The sequence below is a fragment of the Tursiops truncatus genome, chromosome 17, assembly GCF_011762595.2.
Source record: "Tursiops truncatus isolate mTurTru1 chromosome 17, mTurTru1.mat.Y, whole genome shotgun sequence".
NCBI classification, from domain to species: domain Eukaryota; kingdom Metazoa; phylum Chordata; class Mammalia; order Artiodactyla; family Delphinidae; genus Tursiops; species Tursiops truncatus.
The window spans coordinates 61,431,376-61,448,934 of record NC_047050.1 but is presented as its reverse complement, the minus strand read 5'-3'; the positions used below and the strand labels follow the sequence as shown (position 1 = coordinate 61,448,934).

The 17,559-nt window shown below is 38.2% G+C and overlaps 1 pseudogene; it reads left to right on the top strand.

The window, feature by feature from the left end:
• The first annotated feature begins 11,260 nt into the window (after positions 1-11,260).
• The window catches only part of LOC101326276 (metalloendopeptidase OMA1, mitochondrial-like), a 42,626-nt pseudogene continuing 36,327 nt past the window's right edge, over positions 11,261-17,559 (top strand).

Here is a 17,559-nt window from a genome sequence, read left to right as displayed (position 1 = left end):
CCGGCAGTTTAACTCAATGGATTATTCTCATCTTTTTTTGCTTCACTTCTATTTTTTTTTTTTTTTTTTTTTTTTTTTTTTTTTGCGGTTCGCGGGCCTCTCACTGTTGTGGCCTCTCCCGTTGCGGAGCACAGGCTCCGGACGCGCAGGCTCAGCGGCCATGGCTCACGGGCCCAGCCACTCCGCGGCATGTGGGATCTTCCCGGACCGGGGCACGAACCGGCGTCCCCTGCATCGGCAGGCGGACTCAACCATGCGCCACCAGAGAAGCCCTTCACTTCTATTTTTTAACACCTATCAATTGAGCTTGCGTCCCGCTGTCAAATCAGTGCTTTTATCCTTGCCCTGAGCTTTACTTTTAGAGAACCTGGGCAAAGTGCATGTATTAGTCGTTCCTATTCCACGGTAGCTAGAACAATAATGGACACATTGTACTCCTCAATAAATTCAGAAATACTAAGTTAAATCAAATTTTTGAAGTAAAAAAAGTCAATTATCAACAGGGGTGTTGACGTTTACAATTTTTTTCTTAACGTGAGATGAAAGGTTAACATTAGTAATAGAAGAGGAAGTATCTGGAAACAAGTTCCTTTTCCTGCACTTTGAAATTATAGTCCTGAGATCAGATCCTTTTCATGTAACCACAGCTGAGGATCATTCTGGATAAACTTGAGTAGTTAGGGGTTTATTTCTCCAGCCTCTCTTTGGGAAAACAGACTCACCCAAATAACTGAGTTTTCCATAAAATTCCTCAGAAAAATTCCTTTTCCCTAAGCCAATCCTGAAGAGTCTCTCCGTCACCTCTCTCGATTTATTGTGATCTAATTCAGATTACAGAGTCTTCTTTAAAAAAAGTTTCTATATATCCATATAAGCCTTAGATATAGGAAGATATAGATATAGGAAGATATAGATAGATGAATACATAGATACGTACATGAATACATAGATGCGTATGCATACAGACACACACACACACGTGCCTGCACACATCTTAATGTGAGATCCTATACTATCTCTTATGTGCACGTCAATTTTCTCGTCTAATTAAGGGGCCGAGTGATAGATAGCTTGAGGCTATGTCATACTCAACCCACCACCAAGGGTGTGTATGAGAAAGAATCTGACAGACGTGCGTGGTTATGTGGAGACTTGTTATCTCACACTAAGTTTTCTCCTCTAATAGCAGTATGGGTGGCTTGCCAAAACAAGAACGGTATATGATATCTTTTTTCTTAAATGAGATCTTTATCATAAAAATGACACAGTGAGCTCTTATAATCGGAGTGAAGTATGCCATAAGGTTCTAAATATATCACTGTAATGATTCTACATTTTTATCACTACACTTACGATCAGCTCTAATGGAAAACTCATGGATGTCATCAGTCCTTTTGTCCTTCTTAACAATTGGATAATCCCTTCTCAAAGCGTTGAGCCATCTTAGATCACTAGTGGCTGTCTAGAACACAAATACATTGCACAGCGTGACGTTACTGATTAGCTGGATCATCTTTCTCCATTTCAGTTAATCTATTAAACAATTTGCAAGGAATCCCTAACAGCTTTAGAACTCTGAACTTTAGAACTCTGAACTTTATCTATGATTTATTTAACCTCCATAATGAGACCTGCTGTCTCGATTCACAAGACTTTTGGAGTCATAAAATATTACTTCAATCTCAACTTTACTTACAATTGTGACAGTTCATTAAAATGATATGTTGACTGGAGTCCTGCTACAGTCCTGTGTGGTACACAGACGGGCCATGCCCACATCACCCAGGAGCCTGTTAGAAATGCAGAATCTCAGCACTTAACCCAGACCTACTAAGAAAGAGTCTATTTTTACCAAGATGCCCAAATAATTCAGATACACATTAAAATTTGAATTAGAAGGCTGGCACTGGAGAGATCTTCCAGGTCCAATGTCAAGATTCACTGGAAGTTATCTCCTTCTCAGCAACAGTGTTAACTCATAGTTGCTAAACTGAATATTTAGATTATTTGAGCTGCTTGGCAGGAAGGATATTGGAACTTCCCAGCTGTAATTGCCAATGAATAAGTTGTTTCAACTCCTGCCAATAACTCAAATGATCTCTTCTTCCACAGCTTATTTCATAGTCTCACATTTTTGTGTCTACTGGAGAGATTGACCATCCTGGGTCAGCATTTAACAATTCTTCAGCCTTCCCATATGTAAAATATCTGTTTGGTTGTCACTCTAGGTTTCCTTATATAGCATTCAAAGATAACTTTACAAGGAAATGTAGTCTATGTATTGAGATACATAAATATTTTCTTTACAAGCCATTCTAAATGAACATTTTACAACCAATAACATTGCCTGTTATGACCGTACCAGAGAGCAGATCTTTCTCAGCTCTCAACAGAAAACTCTTCTCAAATTACCTTGAGAAAAGAGAAGAGTGCTGTTTGAATATAACTCAGGAATACAAGTTGACCTTTTTATTTGGGATAATTTGATAACTGACCTGTTCAAATCAAGCACTGTATTTTATTTCTTCCACTACACATCAGCTAAGATTGGATTTCTGAACATTAAAGGTATTAAAACCTAATGGACTCTACATGTCAGGTTTTGAATTGTCTCAATGGATAGATTTCTGTTTAAATGTCTATTGTGTTTATAATTTGAAGGCTCAAATATAATTTCTTCATATTTTGAGAATTTAACTACCAAGATTTCATTGATTTCCTAGGTGATATTTTCAAATTAAAATACAAATACTTAACCTCATCAGGTGTTATTTGTCAGCCTCTGCCCTTCCCCCAACTTGTGCTCCACACAATGAGTAAACATTCCTTTGCAGATTGCCCTTTTTTGGATGGGACCAATCAGAATCCAATTGTAATGACACTCCTCCCACTCTGAATCTGGGGGAGATCTATGACTGCTATGACCAATAGAATATTGTAAACACGGCACGAGGCCAGTTTCCAGCCAACTCCTTAAATGTTGGCAACTTCCACTCCCTTGGAACATTCTTTCTCGGAACCCTGAGACCACCATGCTAGAAATGTGGAGAATATGGATAGAAAGATGCTGCACCAGTCCCCAGCTGTCTAGCACCCTTGCTCAGGCAGTGGATGTGTGTGAAGAAGCCTCCATATGACCCCAAACCCATCTGCCACCTCCCTGGAACTGCATGAGAAATACCAAATGAGAAATGTCCAGCTGAGCCTCCAAACCTCCAGAACTATGAAAGATAATACTAAGTTGTTGTTGTGTTAAGGCACTGAGTTTTGTGGTGGTTTGTTACATAGCCACTGATAAATAGAATAGTTGTTCTATGTCTAAGAGCTGAAAACTCTTCATTTCAATCAATTCTTCACATTTCAACACTGATATCAGTTGAAAACTCCCTGAAACTTTAATAAAGGTACCATTCTGTCCCTCTGGATAGAGATGATTAGAAGTAGGGACACAGCCATAGCAATGGGTTGAGAGAAGTTTTTGAAAAAGAGCCCATTATCTGCACAGGAGTGCTATGTGGATCAAGACTGCTCTGACCCCCCATGGTGCCACAGCGAAGCTAGAAAAGAGAGAAATACTGGGCACTCATGAAACCAAAATACCATATTTACTTTTCTATTCAGCGAAGAGTTTTTGATACCTATTGTATAGCATCAGGGAACATAAGAAACAAGGTATCATTCCCCATAGAGGACTCATATTAAGAGGCTAGATTGAAAATATACCAGTAATCAAACACATAAATAAATAAATAAAATTATTTATGACTTGTTAATAAATAATAGTGAAACAGGAGGGAAGGGGCAGGGCACAACCTTTAAAAGAATGACATAGCCCGAGGACACAATATAAACTGATTATAACCAAATAGGTTTAAGATGGTGGACGAGTCAACTTCTACTAGACCTTGAGCCCCAGTATATGCTCATTATAACACATCAGCGAGCTAAAAGACACACCCACTGGCACCATGACAGTTCCAAGGCCAAAAGTGGGTGGTGGCCCAATTTCTGGAAATCCCCGCCCCTTCCCCAAAATAGCTGGAATACTCCTCCCACTTATTAGCCTAGGAAATTACCCACCCCTATAAAAACTGACAACCCCATACCCTGGGGCTGCTCTTGCCTTCTGAGGTGGCCTGTCCGTGGAGTGTGTTTCTTTCTAAATAAATTCACTTCTTACCTATCACTTTGTCTCTCACTGAATTCTTTCTGCGATAAGACATCAAGAAACTGAGCTTCATTAAGTCTAGAGACCAGGTGTGTGATCTCAATTGAAAGACCACGGGTTCACGTCCCAATCTGAGTTGCATGGTTTCAATAGTGTGTTACTTACTAAGACAGTGAAGACTAGGAAAAGACTAGATTTGGGCAAGGGCATCATGTCATTTCTCTAAACACAGCAGAACTTTTCTTTTGTGAACTACTTTCAGTCAGTTTTTGTTATGGACTAAATGTTGATGCCACCCACAAATTCATATGTTTAAGCCTTAATCCCCAGTGTGATGGTATTTGGTGGTGGGCATTTGGAGGTAATAAAGTCATGAGGATGGAGCTCTCATGAATGAGATTAGTGCTGTCTTTGCTACATGAGGACACAGAAAAAGGAGTCCTTTGGCAAACTAGGAAGAGAGCCCTCACCAGGAATCAAACGGGCTGGTGCCTTGATCTTGAACTTCCCAGCCTTCAGCACTGTAAGAAATAAACTTCTGTTGGTTGAAAAACCCGGTCTCTGATATTTTTGTTACACCAGCCTAAATTAAGATAGTTGTCATCCACACAAGCCAGTCTCCTTACTTTGCAATATCACCTTATTTGTGACCTCACATGATGACACCCAGGTCATTCCCTAATCTTTATACTGAGACACTTCAAATCTATTTCCAAAATTGACACTCACTTTTAAAGGATGGTTTTTCTGTTACGAACCTATTGAATGTAACATTGTTCAAAGCCTAAGACAATTCCATGAAAAGAATCGCAACTTATCTGGAGTGATGGCCACATTATTTGAGTAAATATCTTACTATACATTGAGGGGTACATTTTTAAATGGAAAAAAATTAATCTGACTTTATAGTTACACTTCATTTTTCTACCTTTGGAAGGTAGATATAGGCACCTCAAGGACTTTCTGCTTTCACAGCATCCACAGACTCCTGATGTTGCAGGTGCCCTCTGTGTTCCTTGATGAAGGAAGCAATTTGTACTCCATTGAGGCACAGGTTCCCATGAGGCTGCCACTGCATCTTCCATCCCCTGCAGTTTGTTTCCAGGTACAACTTAGGGGACTGTGGATTACATGGGCCAAATTCAGAACAATAGTGGCCATTGAATAGAAAAAGATGATGCTCTCCTCTCCTAAGGCCTAAAGGAGTCATAGTACTGAAACTGATCAGCACCCTGTGGGGCTCCTGGGCACAAAAGCCTTTCTGTGGCCCCATTTCTTGATTACAGGAAATAGGCTTCATTCAGCCTCCATGACCTTTCCTGGGTTCCAACTGGGCAGGTTCAAACATTTGCTAATTAGGGAAGGGAGGGGATGCAGAGACAAGGGAGGAACTGTCAAGAAACAATAGTGCAGGCTTGGGGCAGGGTCCTGGTTCCCTGACAAGCGATATACATAACAACATCTTTGAGCTGTTTTGCAGATACCGAAACCCCCACCAGGTGAGAGAAGTTAAGGGTATGGTACCCACCAGCACACAGACCCCAGACCAGCTGGAACCAGAAGGTTGATGATGCTGACTCCCACTTACCTCACCACAAACCCATCAGAAGCATGTCCTCGAGCCAATCACGCTCTCTTTGAACCATTACTATAAAACTCCTCACTACCCTCCCCAGGTCAGGACACAGTTTTGAGGGCATTAGCCCGCTGGGGCCCCCTTTGCCTGGCAGAGCAATAAAGCTATTCTTTTCTACTTCACCCAAAACTCTGTCTCTGAAATTTAATTTGGTATCAGGGTACAGAGGCCAAATGCATCTTCAGTACCTTGTCAAACGCTACATGCCAAAGGAAGAGTGACTGGTCTCCCAACTGCACAGTTTGTCAGATAGGAAAGGAAGAATTTAAATAAGTGTAGTGTTCTCTTTCTTGGAGATATTTTCTGATTTTTGAGGAGGTAAGCTGGAAAGCCATAATCAAAAGATAACTAGAAAATCCCCAAATATTTGAAAATCAAAGAGAACATAGAGAGAATGTTGAGTGAACTCATCCGGATGTAATTTATGATATTTTATAATCTCATTTATAAAAAGTTCAACAGCAGGCAAAACTAATATACAGTGTTAGAATTCAGTATAACAGTTATATTTGTGTGATAGATATTAGGGAGATAGTGACAGGGAAGGAGCATGACGGGGACATCTGGGGTATTGGTCATGGTATATTTCTTATTCTAGGTGTGTACACAGTGCACACCTAGAAATAAATTCAACATTTATTTCTTACATGCTTTTTATATATGTGTTGAATTCTAATTATATAATCTTATAAAAAACAACAAGAATGTGAAAGGGAATGGGTCACTGACCAGTTGTAATGGAAGTTATTTTCAAAAACTCAAGTAAACCATTATCTTTCTACTGCAAGTCACAATAATACCTAGAAAATTAAAGGGTTAAATCCAATTTGAAAGGAAAACAAAATATAGGTAGATATTTGACTAAACCTTATGGAAGTAAAAATTTCTGTGTAGAAATGTGATAGAAAAAATTATAAAAATATGCATATATTTAACTAAATGTAAACTTCAAATGTCACTACAACAAGATAATAATGAACAAATTAATTGTCCACTTCACACTGGGAAAATTATTTGTCAAAATCATGATAAATTAACACTTTAAGATATTCTTATTTATTTAAAAAAGAACTAATATGAAGCTTTTAAGTAAGGCTAAAAACTGAATAAACCATTATCTTTCATTACTTGGAGACTTCCATTCTCTTGCTCTCATCTGAGCCAGATGCTTCCAGATGGAATATCTATTTACTCTTCTTACTGTTAGACAGATCTTACCTCTTCTTTTATTATTGTTTTTCTCTTATTTCTTCTTCCCTCATTTGCTGAAACACATCCTAGAGTACCTTTCTTAAAATAGGTACGTGTGAGATAAATCTTAAATATCTGAATGTTTAAATATATATTTTGCTTTCATATATTTTCTTACACGCAAATCTCCTGCTAAATAGTAGCCTGGCTGCTAGACTCCTATATGAGTAGGTAAAAAGTAAGCTTGCGTGTTCTCGTACATGGACTTTTACCTGCTATCTCTGTTTCTACGCATGTTTAACTTCCATTTCCCATTTCATCTGTTGCTTTCAAAGTGCAGCCCTTCCTGCCATCTCTAGCATGCATCACCTCTCCTTTCATACACCTTCTTCACTACATAAGTTCCAGTTGTATAGTTCTCTCTGTTCTGCTGCATCTATGAGAGACCCAGCAAGAAACAGATGGATTTTACAAAATTAGATCATTTGAAGAGGATCTAATAAAATTAACAAAGCTGTGGGTACAGTGTAAGGAACCACAAAAGATAGGCGAGACCCAATCGAATGGAGGAAAAGAGTAATGAGGAGAAACCAATAGGAGAGAGGTTTTAGGGAGGGTTGTCTTAGATGTAGGAATGAGTCAGTCCATAGCAACCCCAGAGGGACAGTGTCAGGGAAAATAAATCCCCTAACCCTAAAAATTTATTTCTGAGACTCCCTATTGGATGAGCCCTACCAGAAGTCAGGGGACAAGGGCACTCTTTGATTTAGTCCATGAAAGTCAGGTCCTAGAACAGAGATCAGAGTGCGAAGAGGTAGAAAGTAGATTTGCAAGGGCAAAAAGAAGACATCCAACACATCTGCTAAATCAATTATCACTCTTTTATCTGGATTCTTTCTTTAAAAAAGGAGTAAATATTTCTCATTTGATACTATCCTATTCCTCTAAATAGTTTTGTTTATGGGAGAAAAAAATAAAGGTCTTTAATCAATCATCAGTCACCTAACCCATTTTCATTCTTCAGTATATGCTTTATATTTTAGTAAATCATTATGTAAAATAAGATACGGTTCATTGTTATCTATTCCAGTCCATTTTTTTTTTACCCCTGAATAATGTTCCAGTAGTCCATTTATTTAGCATTTAACATGATACCAACACAATGTAATATATTTGATTTTATAAATAGTCTTCTTTCTAAAATCTTTATAATTATGTAGGCCTTGTTGTAGGCATTTCAATAGTCCCCCAGAGATGCCTGTGGGCTAATCCCGGACCTGTGACTATTACCTTACATGGTAAAAGAGATTTTGAGATGGAGAGGTTATTCTGGATTATCCAAGTGAACCAAATGCAATCACATGGCCTCTCATAAAAGGGAGGCAAGAGGCTCCGAGTCAGAGGAAGAGATGACAAGACAGTGGAATCATATGTCAGAGTGATGTCATTGTTGGCAGGGGGCCATGGGTCAAGGCATGCAGGCAGCCTCTAGAGACAGGCAAAGGCAAAGAATGGATTGTTAGCTAGAGCCTCCAAAAGGAATTCAGTCTTGTTGACATCTTGACTTTAATCGCATAAAGACATAACTTTGGACTTCTGACCTCAAAAACTGGAAGATACATTTGTTCTCTTTTAAGCCACTAAATTTGTGCAAATTCGTCACAACAGCAATAAGAAACTAATACAGGTTTTCTTCTTTTTCTCCTTCCTGGGTGTGTTAGCTTTATGGTGAAGTTAGAATCATATACTAAGGTAACCATAAAGCCATCTGAAGGTCCAAACCCTCATCCCTGTTCTCAAGGGTAGGCAGTATGTCTGCTGCCTTATTCTTTTGGCTCACTTTGTGGCCCACTCACCTGCATGCTTGATGGTGTAATTCTAGTCTTCTTAGTGACTAGAATTCAAACATTTCACTTCTTTATCATATAAGGGTTTTCACACACAATATCCTCTCAATCTGAAGCTTTTCTCTCAACTGTTCATTCAACTGCTTCTTCAATTCCTCAGGACTCAGGTATATATCTATTCTCAGGGACTCTCTTCCTCTCCTCCAAGGTCAGGTTCCCCACTCTACCCTATCCCACCTATTTTTCTTTTCAATCTTATGAATTTTTATAATTAAAATGGCTATATTTGTATACTAGCTGAGAGCTTTTGGCATGCCTTAACAAAGTGAGCTTTAATTTTTATCAATAAAATCATAAGTGCTCATCTCATGGGAATATTAGAAGAAAGAATTGAAAATGTATATTTAGATTAATTCTCCAAACACAACCAGACCGTGCTGAACCTACTCACATTTTTCTCTCAATTTGTGAATGACTCAACCCTTTTCTTCCTTTAGTTTCAAATGTGATCTCTTTAGAGAACAGGTGTCTTGGCTGGAAACAGGAAAGGAGAAGAATTCACCCAAGAGTAGAAAGAAATTCCAGCCACCTGACCTATCTCTCAGGTCCTGTGTAGGGAAAGTGAGTAGCAAGATGAGGAGGTATCAGAGGACCACTTCCTGGCAGCTCTGCTGGGGAAACAATAAAGACTCAGTGAGTGAAATGGTTGTACAGAATGACCAGGCAAATGGGAACTCTACCAAAACATCACTTCGCGCCAAACACAGTACAGAAGCAACAGAAAAAAAAACTACAAACCCCCAAAGTGCCATAAATTTCAGACAACGGTAATCCTCAGGCTCTACCCAGACCAGGGCTGAGGACCATAGTGCTGTCCCCACCGTGACCCAAGATCAGTGGCATAACTCTAGAGACATAAAACCCTGGGAAGACCTGAGGCCATTTTCTTCCAGTAGAATGGGACTTGGAAACAAATATTAAGCTCTAGAAAATGAAGTTCTATTTCTTAGACAGCTCTAGACTTAGCAATAATGCCCACTAAAACTAGTTTATTGTCTTTGTCTCTCATGAGAAGTTTTATGATAGCTGGGACAAAAGTTAGCCTGCCACAGTTTTCATAAGTTAATCTTCAATAAAAATTTTTAGATGAATGACTAGAGAAGCTATTTATTAAGCTCTTATCCCATAGTAAGCATTTGTATGTTAATTCATACTATACTTTCCACATAGAAAAAAGAACTTTAGAATTATCTTTGCCTTGGACTTGAACATTTGTTTTATATATTTGTGTGGAGGAGAAAAAAGGGAAAGAAAAAGATTTAGTAAAAAGGTCGAAATTCAAACATGTTTTAATCAAAACGCTTTCTTCCTTGGAAGTGAATCTGAAATTTGGTGTACCAATATATAGTCAAGGCCAACTTATATTGAAAATAATATTGTAAGTTGTGTCTGAGCTCACTGACAATGAAAATATGGCTAGGATAAAAACAGCTGGACAGAATTAAGTTTGTTTTCTTCCACGGCAGTAAAGGAGGTCAGGCTCTGGAGTAAGATACTATGCCTGGTTATATTTAGTCAACCTGATGAAATGCCTCCAACCCTCTTCCCAAATACTGGTGGTCTGAAGGGCTTTACTGCCCCTCGTCCATTAATAAAACTGCTTACCTAATAAGAAGGACATATAGTGACTGACTATTTGAAAATATGGGGTCTTCCAGAAACAGAGTTAAAACAATAAATGCATATTTAAACAACAACATCAACAAAAGACTTTAAAACTGTTACTTCGACACTCCCATTTGATAGATGAGGAAAGTGAGGCACAGAGAGTGATCCTAACATGAGAACTAAGGGTAGAATACAGTCGACCTTTAGTATCTGTGGGTTCCATGTCTGGATTTAACCACTCCGCATGGAAACCAGAGCCAGTTTACATATAAGAAACTTGAACATCTGCAGATTTGGGTATCCAGGGGAGTCCTGGAACTAATCCTCCATGGATACTGAAGGACGCATGTATATATCTTCTAAATTGCAACCCAAAGACTTCTCCAGAGTACTGCTTCTTCACTTCATAACAAGGAAAAAACTATGTGGAAGATTATTTGTATCTTTTATCAGTATTGCAAACATCTCTGCACATCTATTGTTTGGTGGAAGATTTTGTGGTTAGGAGCAAGCCTGGGCTGAGAGCCACATTGCATGGCTGAATAGAAACCTGAAAATATCTTTAATTGTACCATTTTTAAGGTAAACAATTCAGTCAAGTGTGATTAAAAACCAGAACAAATGATTGCATCTTGATGTGGATCTGGCTACGAAAAGGAATGTTTCTCTGTGTGGGATTAGAAAGAAAACCTTCTTTCATTCTTTCTCTCCCTCTCTTTTTTTAAAATAAAATATTCCTCCACAGACGAGATGAAGGAACTCACGGAGCCTGATTGCTATGATTTCAGAAGAAAGGAGAACCCTGAAGTTCCTGACCTTTCAGGAAGTGTACCGGATGTGAGGGATAGTTGGCGGAAAGAAGCTGATATTTAAGCCAATATGAAGTAATTCTTAATTTAGACTCTAGAGGTATTTAGAATAATTTTCAATTAGTTATGGTAATATTTCACAAAGAAGGTTCAGACAGGAAAGTGGGAAAGAGAAGGTCAGAACAATTTTTGAGAAGGATTAAACTGAAAGGAAAACTTGAATACTGAGTTTAAGTAGGCTTCGGTAGCTATAAATATTACCTACACAATAGAGGAACATAGTTTTACAAACCAGAAACAACCCTCCGAAAGGGATATTGAAAGAAATTATAATGGACATAAAAATATAAAACATAAGGGGAAACCTTGATAAATTTAACCACATTAAATTTAAAAACACAAACTCTTAATCACCAAAAGTTACCACAAAGAGAGTGATAAAGCCACATGCAGGAAGAAGATACTTTTAATGCATAGAGTTGACAGAGAGCTCCTCTCCAGAATATACAAAGAATTTATGGGAAAGAAGGAAATGAAAATAAAATGAGAAAAGACACAAGTGGGCATTCCTTAGAAGTAGAAACACAAATGACCATAAACATACAGAATATTGCTTAATTGTATTCTTAGAGAAATAGAAAATTTAAACCGCTAAGCCAGTATTTCACATGGACCAATTTGGTAAAACTATGCAGGTGGATTATAGAAAATGTTCATGAGGCTGTGGAACAATGGGGGCCTATTACCCATTGCTAGTGGGGCATACATTGCTACAAGTCTTCTGGGGAAAAAGTGGAATTACCTAGTGAATTTGAACATGTACATGCCATGATACACAGCAGCTCCTCTCTTTGGTACATATCCTGGGTAAACTTGCAGGGAGATTTTTTTTTTCATGGATCAGGAGTCAGGTATCCGAATAGTCACAGCAACAGTGTCATTATTAGTAAATACTGGGAAAACCCTAACTGCCCAGCACTGCTAAATGAGTAAATAAACTGAAGCGTTCGTGAAATGAGATAGTAATTGCAGGAAACAGGAATTTATCTATTAGTAGCAGGAATGAATCTCAAACATACGATGGCTAAAATAAGTGTGTAAGATCATCCTACTTACATAAAAGGTTAAAACCAACCAAAACTAAATAATTTATTAAATACAAATACATATTAAGTGGTAAAACTACAGAGAAAAGCCAGGAAAAGATTGAGACAAAATTCAGGATTAGGGTTACCTCTCGTAGGGAGGAAAAGAGATGGATAAATGTATCTTAATGGCTACAAAACTGTTGGCTTCGTATTGGCTACACAAGTATTTGTTTTATTATTATTATTTAACCATTCAAATGAGTCCCATATGCTTTTTAATTGTTGATATCTTTCAATATAAAAATGCCCCCAAAGTCAGTAAAGTGGAGAAGAGAAAGGACAGCACAAGTAGTAGATTGGGAAGATAAGACTTTTATATATCCTACTGGATGATGCAAGCATCACTCCGCTAACTCAACTGTGCTATCTCTCAAGGATGCGATATCTCTCGAGGAAGTTGCTATCTCTCAAGAAAGTTCTTTTTTGGCCCAGCCATCCCGTCATCCCACTCAGCCCCAGTCCACACATTTCAGGTTAACAACATTAGTGTTTCACGAGAAACCATGGCAAATAATCAGACTCTCCACTCTACTGTTTCTAACCAGCTCATCGTGATCAGTTTCACTGGTGAGAATCACATGTATTCATTCAGTGTACCACACAGGCACAATTATGGCTAACGCAGATTATATGGGAGATAACGGGATCAGAATTCATTTCGCCTACTCTGACCATCAGAATTTTGGTCGTACCTGTTAGGAAGATGGGTTTGAATCTGGATCCAATGCTAATTTGCTATCTTATATTTGGTAGTTTAATCTACTTATGTGAACTAGAATCCTCATTTGTAAATGGGGTTTCCTAATTCCCAACTCTTAGTGCTGTGGTGAGAATGCAAATAACACCACAGAGCACGTTATCTGGCAAAACTTAAATCACAGCTTTAAAAGGAACTGTCAGATGAGTCCCAACTAGCCTGTATATACACAGTATGTTTCATGGGGAGATTTTGTTACTTTAGATTAATTGAACTTCACACTGTGAGTTGAGATTTTTATAAACTCTAGTGTGTGTGTGTGTGTGTGTGTGTGTGTTCACAAAACAAAATATAAATGATATATAGTATTAACAGTTTCAAATTGCTCAGCACTAAGAATTGTAGCCCCTTTATCTTCTACTTTGCATATTCTGCTGCATTTCCTTGTGCCTCAGTTGTTTTTGCATTTCCAGTGCTGTTTTTATGTGTTAGAGCACATATCAGGGATTGCAGAGAATACTTAATCCCCTAGTTTGCAATCATTTGAAGTTCAGTCCTCATTCTCTGTCTTTAACTACTCTGGAGTCTTTGTTTAAAATTCACTGAATTTAAGAAGGTTCTCTCTGTCCTCAGTACATTCGGCAGCATGTCTGCTGCCAATTACTTATCACCAGGGAATTGCATTTACTTGTGTCTGCTGCACTGATCTGCTCTCTCTCTTTCTGCATTACATCTTCGTCTCTTAACAATGACCCCTCTGTTCTGCTTTTGAGCCAGGATGACTGGTTGAAGTTTATATCCATTCCTTTTGGCAGGAAAAAAATCTAAGAACTCTTCCTGTTACAGAGAATAAAACTGGTAGACCCAGTTGTATACCCTTTAAAAACTGAGGATTTTACTTTCTAAATATTTTATAGTAATGATAGTGGAAGAAAAACAAGTACAATTCAGAATGACCCAAGGATTATTATTCTTTTCAAGTAAAAAATTAAAATTTGATTAAGCTCTGTAATCCATACCTCCTGTGCCTGGCGCAGTGTTTGCTATGTGGTCTGTTGTAAGGCAGCTATTTAATAGTATCCATTAGTTTGAATGAATTAATACATTTGCATGAATTAATAAAGTTAACACATGTGTGAAGGGCAAGGGAAATATTTTATTCTCAACCTTGGCATGACCCCGAAAGCCCTGATTATTGAGAAAAGGTATGAGTCCCTAGGAATTCCGGTCAAGATAATCTTTTCAAAAAACTTTTGATTTGAGGATAGGTTTGTATCTGCAGAAAAGTTGCAGAGATAGGACAGAGTTCACATATAGCCGACACCTTATTTTCCCTGTTGTTAACATCGCTCATGAGTGTGATGCACTTGGCACAGCTAATGAACTTATATTCGTACATTATTACTAACTAAAGTTAGCACCTAATTTGGATTTTCTTCTTTTTTAGTTAATATGTTCCAAGATCCTACCAAATGACTCCTCCTTCAAAGGGACACAGTGATACTTTGATTCCTATTTCATTGGCAAAAGCCACCTTTGCAACCATACCCTACTCTGGAAAGACAGAGGACTGCAGTTTTACAAAGCTTATGAAAGAAAAATATTTTGGTCAACAGTATTAAATGGTTACTATAATTAATAGTAATTCACATATATACGGCATTTTTACAGCTCAGAAAGTTGTTCCAGGATGTTTATCAACATCCATTTTAAGGTCAGAGATAAAGTAGCAGAGACTTTGGAAACAGAAGAATCCCAGGTTAAATAGCTTATCCAGAGTTACACAGCCAACAGATAGCCAACCAAAATTCAAACCCAAACCTTTTGACAATGATCGATAAAAATATTCTTCCCAGTAAACCACAAACGCCTCCTGCTTTTGTTTGCAACTTCTTTCTTTTTTTTTTTTTTGCGGTACGCGGGTCTCTCGCTGTTGTGGCCTCTCCCGCTGCGGAGCACAGGCTCTGGACGCGCAGGCTCAGCGGCCATGGCTCACGGGCCCAGCCGCTCCGCGGCATGTGGGATCCTCCCGGACCAGGGCACGAACCCGCGTCCCCTGCATCGGCAGGCGGACTCTCAACCACTGTGCCACCAGGGAAGCCCGGTTTGCAACTTCTGATTCTCATTCACCTCGCCAGAAGAAATCCAAGGCCCTACAGCAGGGATCAGTGAACTTTTGCGTGCAGAGGCAGACAGTAAATTGTTGAGGTGGTGCTGGCTACGTGATCTCTTCCAAGGCTATTCAATTTTGGCATTGTATATCAAAAATAGCAATAGAGAAAACATTAGCAAATGAATGTGTCCCAATAAAACTTTATTTACAAAAGCAGAGGGTGAGCTGTATTTGCAACACAGACCATAATTTGCCAACTGCTGCCCTAGAAGCTGGAGGAATCTACACAACAATCTGTGATATATTGACATATACAGTCTGTGATAGATACAATTCAAAAGTGGTCGATTTGCTCATCTCGTTGTTCTTTAAAACTCTTTCTTCATGAATGCTTTTTAAATTAAGGGTTGCATCATAAAAAATAGTTTCTGTTCTTTGTTAATCTCCTGTTAACGTCATTCTGTATCTCACTGTTACTTATGATTTTCTCTGGCCTAACAGGATTGCTTAGTTGCTCTTTAAGAAAGAAAGTATGTGCAGATCAAAGTATTGGGCTGGCCAAAAAGTCCGTTCGGATTTCTCCATAACATCTTATTAAACACCCGAACGAAACTTTTGACCAGCCCAATATTTTTGCAGCCACACTTAGGGATACAGGAAGTTGAAATAAGATAGATATAGGGCGAGGGTCAATTAAAACTACAAAGGATTAACAATGCACATGGCTGAAGTTTCCAAAAAATGAATCATAACTCTTAAAGTCTTTCCATACTGATCTGTGTTCTTTTTACCCAAAGACGCAGTCCGTGTTTTTGCTAATATACCCTACACTGAAATATTTCATAACGTGGCACTTTGGCAAAAAGCATCCAACCTTTCCTTTTATATTTTTATGTGATTTTAAAAAATATATAGATATAAATCCTGTGTGGTCTTTATCATACACATCATATCAACAAATAATGGGAGAAGCCAAAATCCATACTATAGGGGATTTTTGAAAGGCTTTCAGGCTGTATTTATATAAATTACTTTCCCCTCTATGTAATCACAATAAAGGAGTTGGATTGAAACTTTAAAATATTTTTAACTATGGGAATACATTTATATACAGTTTGTGAATAACAGTATGCTTATATGTAAATAATACATGTTTATATATTTCTATGTATATGAGTACCTACATATCTATACATAAAGTTAGGAGTTTAAAAGGAAACCGGTTGGTGGGGTTTAAAACCTAAGATTTTCAAGTGTTTCCCATATGTGTAGGGTGCACCTAACATGACAAAACATTTTATAATGATTAATGAACAGGAGAATATTCACTTTTTAAGGAGTTTCCTTGACTCACTAAGGGTTGTATTTAAGCTCCTCTTATATTCTGATACTTGTTCAAGTGACTGAATAGAGCCCCTTTAGGACTTGGTCTAAAAATCCAACTATACAATTTGGTGGATCAAAATTGGCCTCAAGTTCTTTGCAGCTCCTCACAAGAAGTCTCTTTTCCCAGCCCTTGACTTTGGCTTGACCTTGTGATATGCTGTGACCAGTAGAATACAGTGGAAGTGATTTTGTACAGCTTCTGAGAAGGGCATCAAGAGTCCTTGTAGCTTCTGCACTTGCGTTCTTGGAAGAGTGAGACCATGTGGAGAGAGAGGCCAGACATCACTTAGCCCCAGTCACCAGACATATGAGTGAAGCCTTCTTGGACCATCCAGTTCCTGGTAATTAACTAGATGGCTGAAGTCACATATGTGACCCCAGGTGACCCCAGCAGAGGAACCACACAGCAGACCCATCCCACTGAATGGTGAGACATTTGTTTTTGTTGTTTTAAGCCATATATGTTGAAAAGCAAAATATGATATTTTGAGAAAACCCCTAAACATGATCGGTTTCTGAATTAAGAATATATGAATAGGTGAGTTTGTGTTTCTATGTTTGTATGTATTTGCCTACAAATACATGGGTATTATGTGTGACTAAAAATAATGGAGGAACACAATTAATATTTATTGAACACCTGATGTGTGCAAGGCATTGTAAGATATGTTTATTTAAACCACTACATTGTATGTGTCTATTCTGATTATGGTATCAGTGTTAACCAAAGAATGAGTAAATTTCCCTCTTCCACTTTGGCACATGAACTGTTTAATTTTCTGTGTCAACCAGAGAAGATAACAACATGGAAATAATCAAAAGAAAATATTTACCTTCATAAAAAGTTTGTAAAACTATTGCCAAACATAATAGGCAAAATTAAATGATAGATAAAT